Raw genomic sequence first — 15,331 nt, forward strand, 5'->3', positions numbered from 1 at the left:
TGGTTGTAGTTCTGTAGAAACACAAAGCTAAATCGAAAAGGGGAAGGCAGTAGTCTGGTTATGTTTTGAGTTTCAGAGCAGCAGGCGTGTGGTGGAATTAAGTCAAGATTTAGTCAATTATAGAGCGGAGTCTGCGGCGATGTCAGGTGACAGACGAGAGCTGTTTTATCATGTTGCTTGGCATCAGCAGGTCCACCACACAACACAGGAATGTTAATGAACAAAGCCCCAGGGCCACGCCGCGTGACATAAACTTACCTCAAATCAACGCGCTGTCGTTAAGTTTGGCAGGTCAAAAGAGTTTAGTGTTATGACAGTGTGGGGATCCCTGACAGACACATGAACGGGACTGAATGTGCTTTTTCTGATGATTTATGGCAAATGAGTGGCAGATCTAATTTGTTTTAAGACTGGGAGAGGTTATGAATCATAAATCATACATTTACAGTATGTGACAAGGTACTGTACCTGTACCGCCTGGAGGGAGGGTTTGGAAACTGCCGTGAAACAGGAGCTCTCGTCTCTGCAAACCGTGATTCCCTCTCTTCACATCAGATCCTGATTGCATGTGCTCTGCAAGGTTTAAAAGCAAAAACACGTAAGAGATAATTACATCAAAAACACATTCATTTCTTCAACAAAAATGCACTCTTATATGACAAATATAACCTAAATAAATACAGAAAATAGCCCAGATTATCAAAACTCGACCAGAGCAGTTTTTACAAACCCACTTAAATAAAAAGCCGTCCAGTCTTCACACCTCCCAGATCTCAACAACACTGTGTTATCCAAGTTTCTTTGTAGGTCAGGGGAACAAACAATTTTGGGGACTTTAGTGTGGTTATGGAAAACCTTTGGCTGGGACACAACAATGCAGGCACATTACTGTCAACTCAAAGAACATGTGTGTTGGATTAATGAGGCCTCTATGTCCACTTCAGGTCGACGTTCCCACAGAATAATGAGAATATCGATCAGCTTTTTCCATCTGAGGAAAGATCAGGGGAAAGTCGACGTGTTCTCAGAGGACGCTGTGGTATTTCAAGGCCATGTGCAGGTAGATATCAAAAAATCATTTTTATGTGTTAGAGTAGAATTCAAGATGTGGAAAAAAACTAATGTTGCATGCCCTTATGGGGAAAACTATAATTTCTAGAGGTTCATCCCTCAGCATCCTTAAAATATACTGGTTTCCCTGTGCAGAAGGTGCCATTAGTTTCTCAACTAAGGGTTTAAAGTCTCTTATTATACCTCATTTAGCACCATAACTCACTCTGATTTTACTTCAGGTGTTGAAAAATGTCTTGTGTTTCCAAGAACTTTGGCTCTGGTGAGTGGTGTATCCAGGACAAAGTGTTTACATTCACAGTTACATTAGCGGTCGGTGGAATGTGCCGTAGGGAAACAGAGATAATAGAGATAACTCATCACATCATAAAGTGTTTAACAAGGACTGTGGGCCTGTTGAACAGCACACTGATCACTGTGGAGGCTACATTAACACTTTTAATCATGGATTTTATCAAGACTGATAAATATTCCCAGAGGATGAACCCTAATGACTTTAGTGATTCTTCTACTTTCACTGTTGCTCCCCCTTAAGTTTGAAATATTTTGGTTTAAAGTAAAATAACTCAACAACTGACTTTTCACCATCATCAGGTCAAAGTTCTTACTTATTCTCTGGAGTATCTCAGCAGCTTATCTCAACTTTTCTTTGGCTAGTGCCATCAGCAAATTGAATTCTTCAAGTTAGAACTTATCTTAGTCATTCAGACATTCATGTTCCCCAGAGGATGGACTTAAATAAGTTATATTAATAGTCATGCTAACAACGCGGCTGCAAAGATGGTAATATCAGTCGGTCGGCTGAGTAGTCTACCACTTTGGTTCAGACTGAAATATACTGACAACTGTTCAGACATTCATGATTCCCAGAGGATAGGTTGACCAGTGAGAGAGCAGTGCACATCAAAATGGCTGAGATGACGAGTCTGATGTGCACCAAAACTGCCGAATAGCAGACGTATCACAATGCTAAATATAGTTCTTAAATATAGCATCTTTTGCTTGTTTACGTTGTTTGTTAGCTTGTTAGCTTGAAGCTGGCAAATCTCACTGTTTGTAATGACAAGTCTGCTCTACACTGGATGTTTCCAGGTATGAAACCCAGGCTGGCTGAATCCATACTTTTGAGACTGTCATTGGTTCACAGCAGCCCCAGGGTGGAAATACTTAGCTGTGGCATTGACTGCTTTGCTCATGTATCATATAAAAACACCATACAGACATGCTAACATGGTTAACATCTTGATTTCCACTGAGGGGGTCTTTAACTTTACAGTCATGCTGAGTGTTTACGCTTTAACTGTCAGACTCTGGCTTGTAATTAAGCCTTTTTCCACTGCAGTGTTGCTACATCAAGTCCAATCTTTGGGTAGTTTTTCCACCGCTGGTTGCTTGTAATGTGGGCGATCTAACATTTCTCTGCACTTGAGCACAGTGCAGAAACATAAACACATCTAAGTGCATTTCAACATCTCAGACAAGTGGAAACCTTCTCATACGAAGCCTCATTATGTGGACGTGAGTCTTCAGTGAGCATTAGACAGAGAAAACATGACAGGAGCCCGGCAACACGTCTGAATGAGGCGCAGCGATAGCAGGGTGAAGAGGGATCTCGCTCTGAGGGGCGTCGGCCCCTCGCCGCTGCTCGTTCTCATGAGTTTATGGTGGAGAATGACTGGAATGTTCCACAGCACTTATCAAAATATGCACGTTACATCTCCAGGTTTTCTTTTACCCGAGGCATCAGCAGCCGCGACCCGCAGCTTCGTCCTCACCTTATCAGTTTTCTGCAGTTTCTTCGACACGCTGTAAAATTGAAGTGAGGGTTGGAGCTGACACGCTCACCACCTCACCCCTGATGCAGCAAGACCTCCAGGGAAAAAGATTACTGTCATACAAGATGAGTGATGGCTCAAACTCATAACAAATGAGGGTCAGTAAGATTTTTACGCACTAGTTTCTCTGCACTTTAGGTTGTTTCTGGAGTGATTTTAGATTAATTTAGATCATTTTATGACAAGGTGCTCTGGGGTTAAACAGAAACAGGCAAAACAAGAAGGATTGTAATAAACTTAACTGCTCTTCCTGCCACCCTGGATTATATGGGAGTTCATTTCTGCCAGGAAAACACAAAAATAAATGAAAAGTTTGAATAATAAAATGGATTTAGACTATAAAAAGACTATAAAAACATCCTGAAATAATATCTTTTACATAATTGTTCTTGCAATGATGATGCAATGATCTCTCTTTCAATCTTTTAACATAGTATTTCATTATTTTGTATTAATATAATACATTCTTAATATCACAAAAAGTCACAACACTTTACATAATTTTGATTATTTTTACTCATAATTTTTACATTTCTCATAATTGCACCTTAGCATCTCATTATTGTGACTAAATATACAATCGTTTTTAAACTGTAATAATTTTGACATTGTAAATGATAATTTCCACTTAATTTCTCATACCTTAAACTTAATATTTCATATTTTAAACTTAACTGCAATTTTGTAATAATTTGTACAATTATTAAAATATTAACTTAGTATCTTGGAATTTTTATTAAGTAAATAATCATTTTGACTTGATGTTTTTATCGTTACATGCGTAACATTTAAACCAACATATTTTTTTTTTATTATTCTGGCAGTAATGAGCCTCCATATAACACTGCATTTAACAAGAAAACCAGTATTTTTATAGCACATTTCTTTCCAAAGAAGATAAAAAATGTGCTTCACAGAGAGCAGAGACACAGCACGTCGCCATAAACAACTAAAACTATCATAAACACAACCACAACAAAACAAATCTAATCAAATCTGGAGAAAAGGAGTTCAGTCTGGTTTTTAAGAGCATTCACTTTGGAGCATGTCTAAAATATTTCAGCTGTTAGAGCCATAAAAAACAAAAGCAGAAACAAATAAGATAAAAACAAGTAAAATAAACACGAGAAGTAGAAAAACATTTAAAAACAGAGACGTGATGAGAACTGGTCGGTGTTTGGTGCCAAGCTGCCGCTTGATCGTCCTTATTTTGATTTTCACTAGACAGTTTCTGCCTGTTTCCAGCTTTCAGGTGTTAATTCACACCTCCAGAATGCTTGGTCTCCTTCCAGAGGCGTAGGGTGGATCAGAGTCTGACTTGTGGTTTCCCCCTCAGCTTGTTGTTGTTGTTCAGATACCTCCTGACTCACGCTTCAGGCATTCACCCCGCTCAGGTCTTTGGGACACTGGCTGTCCACTTGCAGTCCCACCCCCAAAACACTTATGGATATCAGAGTGTGAGACTTAAGGGACAAAGCTCGGGATGATAAGTGAGTCACAGTCTCTGAATCACAACAACAACTCCTCCCTGATTAGTCAAGACTCCTCAGGTGACACAAAACAAAGTGTCAACACAGTGCAAAAAAGCTTTGTTTATCATACAGAAGCTCTGAACCAGTGAGTTAAAAATGAAGAGAGGTTCAGGTGTTTTTATGTACAGAAAACAAAGCCTGAATCACCGCAGAATGGTGTATATTACCCATGATCCCCTGCTTCTGGAGCAGGAAGTGCTAGTGCTGCAACAATCACCAAAACTCCATTTTAAATTCTTGATATTTGCATCAGTTTCCTGCCTGAATATCAGAGATGGACGCTGGTTTTTTAAGACCTCTCGGTCTTTTTAACTGATCTACAGTTCAGCCGCCGACTATCACTCAGAGAGTTTAGGTAGAGACTGAGATGAACCACAAGAGGCGCCACTCTCTTTTGAGCACCTCATCTTCCATTGAAGAGAAATTGAGCGATAAAGTCTTTTCAGGCGTTTAAAAATGGTGGTCAGCGGTGATGCAATTCATCTTGTACTTTATTTTTTGGGGGGAGCTGATGGGGGTGTGGCACATTGTGCTCCCTAAACGCTCCAGATGGTTGGTTAAGCCAGAGCCGCTGCTGGATCACTGCGTCCAACTGACCCGCACGGTGACGAGCGTCCTCCTGTCATGAATATTCATGAGCAGGAGAAGAAACTCGCCGCGGCCTCATTAGAATATTCATACCACCGAGGGGCTCATGAGAATGACGTGCCGGCCTTATGACTATTCATGAGGTTGGTCTAATCTAATGGTTAAGAAGGAACCGTTTTTCAGTGGAAACGTCGCCCCCTCCGATGATCAGCACCTCTAATAATGAGAGCCTCATTCATAAGTGTACAGTGAGCAAGCTGCCATTTTTGTTGCCTGATTAAGCCTGATGCTTATCCCTGTTTCTAGGTCAGGGAGAGGCATACCAAAAGCATTAGAGCATCAAGAATCGGGCTGATGACATGGTTAAGAAAACATACAGTACACTGGGGCACGGTTTAACTGCGACCACCAACTTTGACACTGCAAACAACTTCCTGCAAATAAACAGAAACTCTCAGGATTTCATACCTGTTTGCTTGAGTTATCACACACACACTGTGGAAGCTTTTTCCTTCCTTCCCTCTTTCTTTCTTCTCTTTTTTTTGTTTTTTTTTTGACATTTTCATTGTTGCACCCAGTGCCCAAGGAAAGTAGGACAAAGCAAGTTGCAAAAGGCACAATGGGGGACAGTTTGCTTTTCTTGGTAAGTCCCAATTAGGCATTGTTCTTCACTTGAAATGTTTCTTTTGAATAATTGACAGTAATTTAAAGGAAACTAAAAAAAATAATAAAATAAAATCCATCCATTATCTAAATCAGGCCACGTGTCTCTCCAGGCTTACATCAATATTATTTAAGAGCTCTCATTTGAGTGAGGCACCTACAACGTTCCCTCGGAGCATTAACTGTGTGCCCTTGGCAGTTATTGCTGTGTTTTTTCTCCTCCTCCTCCTCAAGGATTCAGAGGTTGTGTCCAGGCAGGTTTGGTCTTGTTTCAGGGCTAAACTCCCTGAATAAAGGGTTAAAGCTTCGTTACAGGAGCCGTTTTGGCTGATTTACTTTTTTTCCTCCTGCTCTCTAAGGGTGCTGGGTCCCTGTGCTGCTGCTAAGTCTCTCTAGGGCACATACTTGTGGGGCACATATATTCTCTCTCATTAGTTCTGCAGATTTGGGGCCCTCAGGGTACTCCTGTGCACATGTGTTGGGAGTGTGGTTCCCACTGTGCTGCGCAGCTCTGATTGAGTCTCTGATTGCCTTGACATTAAGGGGGCTGCAATTCCTGTGTCATGCCCGGCCTGATGAATTGGCAGTGCAGGAAAAAGGGGAGGAGGCGGGGGTCGGAGCACACTGAGCTGTTGTTGTCGTTCCCCAAGGTTCGCGGCTCCGTCACTCGGGACCGGAGGACTGATGGAATTTGGCTCCGGCACCTGACAGTTAAAATCAACCGGATCCTGATCAACGCTAATCAGCTCTGGACTTCAGGTGGGCGGGGTTGGACTGCAGGGGCTGACTTGTATGTTGTGGGCAAGCCTAATAAATCTCTCCTGATTTAAAACCCTACTCTTTCATTTATTTTACTAGCAAAGGCCTCAGAACAAAACATTTATGCAGTGATTCAGCTGAACAGCACAGAGAGATTCAGTCCTACAAAAAGTTATTTAAACCTAAACAGATTTCAATGAAGGATTTAGAGGATTCATTAAAATCCTGTTGAACCCCAGACCTCAGTAGACGCAGGTCAAACAACTAGTTTATGCCCATTAAAGCAACAAATGCAACTGTTTAACCTTAAAATCTCAGCTCAGAGTCACTGTGATGGTTCAGTGACTTGTAACAGGGAGAATGGACTCTGTCATTTGAACACCTGTTGTTGCTCTGTGTAACTTTGGTTTTTCAGGTTCAATCTCCCTCTAACTGAGTAAGGCTGAACTGGTAGATGAGTTAAAAAGACTTAGAAGTCGATAAAAACCAGCGTTCATCTCTGATATCCAGCCAGGAAACTGACGCAAATATCAAGAATTTTAAATGGAGTTTGGTGTGTTTGTTGGAGTGACAGCACTTCCTGCTCCAGAAGCCGTTTCCTGAAGGCCACACTCGGCGGCCGTCATAGAGAGATAATCCACGACATATGAAGATACTGATGAAAGCTTTCGGACAGTCTTTCCTCCTTGACTTGGATTCACTGTGTTGCATACAAAAAGTGATGATAAAAAAAGGAGGAGAGTCGTGAAATCCAGAAGAGTGATTCCCTGCTTCCTCCTGTGCTGGCACTGAACTCCAGGACTACACATAAATCATGAGGCAGGGAATCATTCATTAAGAATGCACTGTAATCCTGGGCTTGATCGGGCACACCTGGGTTTTAGATCTGATGCATCTGAACGCACTCAGTGACCCGTGAACTGAAGGTGAGGTCACCAGAGTTCAAGGTGAATCTTTTGGCCTTCCCTCCTCTCAGCTTGTTTCTCGTCAGTCCTCCTTCATGTCAACCTGTCAGACTGGGAAAACATAACTCTGCTGCTCTGCTGCTGTTTCATGCACACGATGTGCTTTTTTTTTTTCATCTTTAATCATCGGTTTGTTTGGAGCCAGGCTGTGATAAACTCATTAACACTGGAAGAAGCAGCTTTCAGCTCCAGACTCTGCTTTGTTTTTCTCTGTCTGACACCTGGTCTGGATTGAACTGACGTGAACAACACAATGACTGCAGCCCACGTGCACAGCAAAGGCATCTCAGCTCACCTCACCTACCTCACATCATGGGTCAGCAACGAGCTGCCCCGCTCTTTTTGAGGTCGAGGCCTCCCAGTCAGCTAATCTCCTGGTATGAGTGACTTCATCGGTTAAGAAGGCGCTCGCCAAAAGACTGTACAACTCATATAATTAAGAGGCTTAGATGAATTTGTGCAGCAGTACAAAACGCCATTATGGTCTTAACATGGATTTGGTGTTGAATTATTTTCCTCATAACCACACACTTAGCAGATTATTGGCTGAATAGCTGTGAGGCGGCGTGGTGGATGTTTAAGCTCGCCTCAGCGCTCTGAACTGTAAGAACACGAGCTGAAAGATTAATGAGTGCAGTTGTTTTTCCAGGAATCACAGGAGTCATGATGCATGATGAGTATAAGGCAGTTGCTCCGCTCGTGGCTCAGTTTAACAAAGTAAATAATACTCATTAGTTATGACTTATAGCTCTAACTGCTAATCCTGTCATCGCTGAAAACCAAACACTTCAACAAGAGGCGGTTTTCAACACACACTGTAAACTTTAGTGTCATCTGGCTGATGGAGCAGCTCTGTCGGCTCCAGTTCCTGGGCTTCTGTTTGCCTGACAATCATTTTATTAGCAATAGAAAAAGTACAGAGATTCTTTACCAGACTAACCAGCTGTGGATGCTGATGGTAACAAAACAATACGAATTTTATCCTCATAATAATGAGCTGAGTGAATTTACATAATGTACAACTTCCACTTCAAGTCTCTGACTTCTATTTTGATTATTTAGCTCATTTTAGCTAGCAACTATCTAGCCAGCAAGTTTAGCTAGCTGACAGATCTACATCTAATATTCGCTCCTACTAGATATAATCTCCTGTACAAATTAAATGTGTTGATAGCAAAGATGTTTTTTAAGTAGCCACAGAATGTCTAAAAGTAAAAAAACTCCAGGGCAGTCTGGACCCTACAGTGTGACGCAATCGGAAAGTGACAAGACAGGGAGGGGCTAGCTAGTTAGCATGCTAACTTAAGCGATAGAAGTAGAGGCAAAACATTAGTGCTGCTTTCCACCACTGGAGACAGCTCTTGGTGAGTAAAGGAATGAAATTTAATGGTGAACATGCAACATTTCTTCTAGACTGGTAAGTAAACAGGTGCTAATGCTAACGTTGGCTATGTAGCGATAGCAAAACCTTGCATATAGCACCTTTAACTGTTAGTTTTATGCACAGTTAGGTAGTTTAATCTTCAGAAGTGCATTATACTTTGTTTTCTGTGTAAAATTAGTCTCTACAAAGTAATCAGTAATCACAGCTGTCACTGGTTTGAGCTCCTTTAAATAGCTGCACAGATGAAGACATGACAGTTTTATGGCTTTAGAAATACCAGTAAATTATGAATACTAGTGTGGTTCAGAGCATAAGCTAAATATGCATGTTGACGTGGGTTTTTTTTCCAGTTCTCACACAGTGACAAAGCAAAACCACATCATGTGGGTTTCCATCGATGTATTTGCATAACGAAATCATCGCCAACAACAGGCCAGGCCAACATCCAGTGAACTAATTTAACCCCTCTTGTTTCAGGGCATTTTTGATTACTGACTGACCTGGTAATAGCACGTGCTAACATGTGTGAAAATAAAGAAAGCCTCCACACACACACACACACACACACAGAGACTCGCAGTATCCTCCAGGAGAGATGGCAACGATTCAAGAAGGCAGCTATTAAGGGAGCTTACTCCATTCTGTTTCAGTTCATTGCTGAATGTGAAACGCCGCTCAATGAATGACATCACTCGCAGCTTGTGTTCATACAAATCTCGCCCGCACCCCAAGATCTCATTTGAGGCAACTTGAACAAATATTGGCAAAGGACGATGGCTCTTTAACTCAGGAGCATGAATGTTCCTTTCCTCTTTTTCCACACACACACACACACACAGGCGAGCATTTTGATGGATAAACCACAATCACCATCACTGCCTAATATGCTGTGATAATTTATGGTAATATATGGTCGGGGTGTATATTTACTTTAAAGGCAGCCTGATAAGGATCATGTGGCATGTTCTGGTGAGCGTTGGGGAATACAATTGGGAGATTTGTTGCGGGGCTCTGGGGGCCCCCGGTGGCCCCCCGTGGGGCCTGAACAGAGCGGCTGTGGTCTGAACACACTGAGGCAGTGTCTCCGCCTCGGGCTCCGTCCATCACTCACAGGGCTGTCCATCAGAGCCCGGTGTCCCCTGGGTGAATGAATGAGGGGCTGCTGGGACAGGATTCATTCCCAAACATGATTCAGCAGCATTTCTCTGCAGTTTCCTGACTCGCTGGAGTGTTTCTGCCAGAAAGTCATTCAGGGGAGGTTAGAACACACAGGGTATTTACAGGGAGGATGCAGAAGATCCTGAATGATAACTCCCTACACGGGTGACATGATGTTGTCATGGCCGATTAAAAACTTCTTGTGTTGCCACAACACAGCAAGAATTTATGGCACTATGATCGGTCTGATCTGATCTGGTGACCATCTCAGCCTTAGATGAAAAAATATGGCAGTCGTTTCTGGAAATGTATCTGTGCTCTCACCAGGTCAGAGTTAGGTCCTGTGCAGAGGTTAACATGAATCTGAGTCTTCTAAACACCTGTTCTTATTCTAGATTAGAGAAAATGCAGGATACTAACTCTGATTTATTACTGCAAAGACGTGTGTTCTTATCACAGAAGGAAAAAATATTAAGTTATGCATCAATCAATTATTACAACTTGGAAAAGTGGATAAATCAAGAGAGCCAGCGAGTCCAGAGAGGCAAAGTTTTTGAGGCTTTTGGTTCCTTTACAGCAGGATTTAGGAGGATCATGATACTGTTATTGTTACTAGTTTCTTCTTTTTGTTTTTCCACTGGAAATATTTATATACTGCTGGACAGACAGATTATGAAAAACCACTGCTGTTTGTGTTTTACTGTCACCAACACATTGTTGGTTGCACCACAGTATGTGTAGTCTGGAGGAGGAATAAATAAACATGTTCCTGTTTGAAGCCACAAAAGGTTGATTTATTAGACAGTTGGCTACTGAAAAAGGATCGTGAAGGAGTTTTACACTCTGCCGAATTTAAAATCAGTTTAGGATGTAATGTTTTGTTTACATTGTGAGTGCACATCCTGGCTGTAATGGTCATAACTGTGCTTCCTTCTTCCTAAGGAAAATATATGATGAAATTATAAAACCTAAGTGAGAATGTGTTGCTCTAGATCTTGATTTTGTCTTATCTGCAACTGTGCAGTTGAAGTCTGATGTGCTGGCTGCCATTTTGTGCCAGTGACTGCTCAGCAGCAGCCTTGATACTTGATACTAAATCTGTCCCACAACGGTTTGCTCAAAGCATACAACTTAGTCAGTCCCACTTTTACCTTTTTAAAACTTTAAACTCAGCAGGTTTGAAGCTCAGGTTTTGTGCAGTAAGGCTCCAGGATACGAGCTGCAGTGGAGACTTTCTCCTGTTTTCATCAATGCTCAGGTTTTTTTGTTTTCACAGAGAGGTTGTCAACATGCCAACGTGCAGGGACCTGCGTCCATCAGTCCACATGACTGACACAGAGGAGCCTTGTCAAGTCTGGGCGTCTTCATGAATGTCTTCATCTGCTCAGTGGAAACACAACATCTGAACAGCAGCTACTCTGTAATGTGGATGATGTTGTTTTAGCAGCTAACAAGCTATCAATCACAGCCGCTCGCTGGTGTCATTATGATGAATGACGTTCATCTACATATTCATTTCTCCTCGTTATGATGGCGGAAACCAGCACAACATGACAATAAACTGATAAGAAGTGTTTCTCATTAATCCACTCATGGGAAATAGAACATGTAAAACACTAAAGCTGGAACACAAGGAACTCATATCAAGTCCAGCAGTGATTCTGTATCTGTTCATTTTATCCTCAGTATTTTCCATGTGCAGATTCCAACAGGAAACGTCTTCAGCTGAAAGTCTAGAGTTTATAGTTCTGTGTAGAACTGGTGCTGTAGCCTCCCTAGAAATATTAACTCCACACATTAGGAGAAGGCAGGCTACCTCAACTGTGATTGGTCCTCTTGGAAGCATCGCGTTTCCTCCTACACATCTGCAGCTGCTCCTTCCTCGAAACCGTTTTCGGACTGAGCTGAACAAACACAAGAGGTTACTTCAATGTGATCTGCTCAGTTTCAGTAGTTTCAGGATTTAAAAACCACAGACAGGAACAGAAGTCCAGAACTGCAGAAAACTCTTGGACCAGAGGCGAGTATCTACAACCAAATCCAACTGCCCTCGAGTCAACCCTTCCTGGATAATGGACAGGAAGTCAGAGAAGGTTGTTGGTTTTGGTCTTTTCATGGGATTTGATAACAGAAAGAAAAACAGAGAATAAAACCAGACTAATACTTTAGGACATTATGATTTTAGATATGGATGTTTTGTAAGGAAATTAAAGAATTCACTCTGGCTCAATGCTTCTCTCCAGTGTTTGAAACTGAAACCTTGATGTGACACAAGCTGCAAACACACAGAAACTGTCTTCTGTTATTACAAAGGAGACAAAACACGAGGCCGAGGGATTCCTAAACCTCGAATGCCAACATCTTGGACAAGATGTCCTGCCGGGGAAATAAATCACCATCAGAGGTGACGCTCCCAATCACATTGTAGGAGCGGGCCTCTCCTCTGCAGCCTTCTAATCAAGCCTGAGAGCGGGGACAGAAACCAGCTGCACGGCTGATATGAAAGGCAGTGTTTCATGAGAAAACAGGTGAGACGCTTCTCTGCTGTCTTTGATGATTGTGAGGAACTAAACAAAAATACAAATGGCCTTTTTTCTCCTCTGTGACACGAAGGAAACACGACCGAGTCTGCAGCGGCGTGTCAGCAGCAGCTTTACCTCCAGATGAGTGATTTCCATGCTGCCCTGGGTCACACGTACAGTAGTTGAGATGTTTCAGGATGCTGGAACATTCCCATATCTCAGAATAACTAGAACAAGATGTCCTCTGGGGTGATAGCCAGTAAAAAGGCAAATGGTTTGCATGAAGGAGGGGGCGAGCGGCGAGGGCACGGTGCGAGATTGAGTTGGAAAGGCGAGGGGGAGAATTGGAATGGCAGTGGGCCGGGTTCCTAATGCACACAGCGAAGGCCAAAGTTTAGAGCCGCTCTGTGCCGGGAATACCAAGCGCCTGGCTCCCCGCTCGGCGGACAATGGGCTGATGGGCGTGCTACGGCAGCTTAATTTTCAAAGAGCGAGAGGCGAGCGCTGCCCATCTCTTTCAGCGCTGAGCAACAGGCCCAAACGACATAAAGACACATTGTGAACGTGGCAGAAACTGAGCCATCCGTGTTTCCACAGAAATCTACACATCCAAAGTCAGGGAATCTTCAGCTAAACCTCCATCGACTGGACTTCACACTGACTCTCAAACTTTTTCCAAGCCTGGTTACAATTTATAGCAAACCTGAGCAGGCTGGGAAATCACCACAAGCCAACAGCTGAATGCTGCTAAGTGAAAGTTTGGGGCCTTTAACCGCTTCTTTGGCAAGATTTCTGCCTTAAACCTGTCATTGTTTGACAAAGTTATTTCTAGAAAGTCTTGAAACAACTTGATTTCAGTTGCTCTTCTTTTAAAGGGACATTCACTTAGAAAAAAACCGTCAAAACAGAATCAGCAGAGGTCGAGATCTCCTGGCTTCAAGTCCCTGAAATTGGTCAAGCTCCAAAAATGAAATCCCATGATGCAACTGGGTGGTGTCTTTTATGACACCCTGCCTGCCTGGTAAATGTCAGTGTCTTTCAGATCCCACACCTCCGGTTTGTGATGCAAATTGTCTGTTTTAAATTTGTCATGAATGAAGAACAAGTCCTGCAGAGTAACAAATTATCACCTCATGGAAATCTGCCAAGTCCTGACTTCAGAGTCCGGATCACAGTGTCTCCCAGGTAGGAAAGAAAAGCTCCAGTGTTCTCTAGAAGCAAAATGCCTCATACTTGAAGAACTGTGCAGAGATGCATTCTTGAGTCCAGCCAAACCAATAAAGTCGCCTTTTTTGTTGCTGTTTTGTCCCAAAAATGCAACTGACTGGACATTCCCCACAGCTCAGCACGGAGACACTGTCAGGGGAGACTCTTGATTTGTTTACCTCAGACTGCTGAAGCCTCGATTCAGCTCCAGCCGAGAATTAAAATACATTTTTATTGTCTTATAGTGCAGTCAGGTTATGGTGCTATCAAGAGGAATGATTATAGCCACCAATACAAATCATGAAAACAGCCTCCAAGTCCAAAGCAGAAAGAAAATAAGACTTTAGGAGTTTACAGAGAGAAACTTGATCATATGGAGATTGTTGCAGTGATGGCTGTATGAATAAATACATATCCCCTGATGGGCTTTTTATGTCCTGCATGGAGCCAGTGATTCACTGTTAGTCCTGCTTTTGGAAATGTGAACATTTAGCTTTGTTCTAGAGGAGTCCTAACCTGATACTGTGAATGACTTTAGGGCCCTTAATGAAACAAAAACTTTACTTAATCCTGAGACAGCTCTCATTATTGTAAATGACACATCACTTTCCAGATGGACTGCTGTAAATCTTGTGTCCTTCCACGGGATTCCTCTTTCCATGCACTTAAACAAACACGCAGTCCTCAGTCTTCGGGGTGAACTTTTCGCTCTGTAAGATGTTTGAACTGCGAGCGAGAGGCAGCACGCTGCAGTTTGTGCAGAAAGTTTTCGTCCTGACAGCGGCGCTGACGGCGGCTCTGCTCCACGTGTCCCATGATTAATCTGCTGGTCATTAGGCTCCGCGCAGCGCCGCTGAAACCCGATCCTTTTCACTGCTCACTTTTTTTGTTTCTCGGCCCCGGCACTGAATTAGTAGAGCGAATACATTAGCATACTAAATACCAGCGGCAGGGCCCGGTGAGAGAGGAGCTGGGACCTTTTCTCAGAAGCAAACCTTCGTTCTCAGGAAGTCAAGTTTACACATGACACACAACGTCAAACTGTTTGGCTAAAACAAGGCAGAGGGAGGTTTATTTGTAGAAAGTGAGAGTTCTTAAATGTGTTGTCCTCAAGTGACTGAAGGCTCATTTTATGCAGTTTGGTTTTTATCACGGTTTTCTACTGATTATTGGTTCTATTGATTCTAAATCATTTCCTTCAAAGTAAAACTTTTGTTAGTTAGTGTCCCAGCAGGTCTGAAATAGTTGTTTTATGAGAAAAGATGAATTACAAAACTCCAGTACTTTCAGGTCCATGATAAAGAAAGTGAAGGACAACAATGCAAAATAAAAAAAGAATCCATGATTTGTATGGTGCTGCCCATAAAGGCAGGCAGGGGGGTTCATTACCATAACAAGTGCAGCGCAACCAAAAGCCATTTTGCTTCCTTTGTTTCAGCTAAGCAGCTGTCATTTGCAGAACATTATGCATTTTGGATTCTTCTATGCTAATTTTTCGGGGGACAATTTTTCCAACAATAAGCACTCGGGCATCTAACAGAAAGCCTTTCATGGCACAGACCCCGGGGTGCCCCGAGCCGTGCCAAGTCAAACAATGGCTTATTGCTCTGAGCAAGCACATCTCAGCCCTTCAATAAAACATTAAGTT

General features: G+C 42.5%; 1 long non-coding RNA gene across 1 annotated transcript in view; it reads right to left on the reverse strand.

The window, feature by feature from the left end:
• Positions 1 to 474: 474 nt before the first annotated feature.
• LOC127139112 (uncharacterized) overlaps positions 475 to 15,331 on the reverse strand; it is an 80,300-nt gene continuing 65,443 nt past the window's right edge. The window contains exon 3 of the long non-coding RNA XR_007809030.1: positions 475 to 573. This is a non-coding gene — a long non-coding RNA (uncharacterized LOC127139112). The remainder of the gene's footprint in view (positions 574 to 15,331) is intronic.

This window comes from Lates calcarifer, linkage group LG7_2 (assembly GCF_001640805.2).
Source record: "Lates calcarifer isolate ASB-BC8 linkage group LG7_2, TLL_Latcal_v3, whole genome shotgun sequence".
Classification (NCBI taxonomy): domain Eukaryota; kingdom Metazoa; phylum Chordata; class Actinopteri; family Centropomidae; genus Lates; species Lates calcarifer.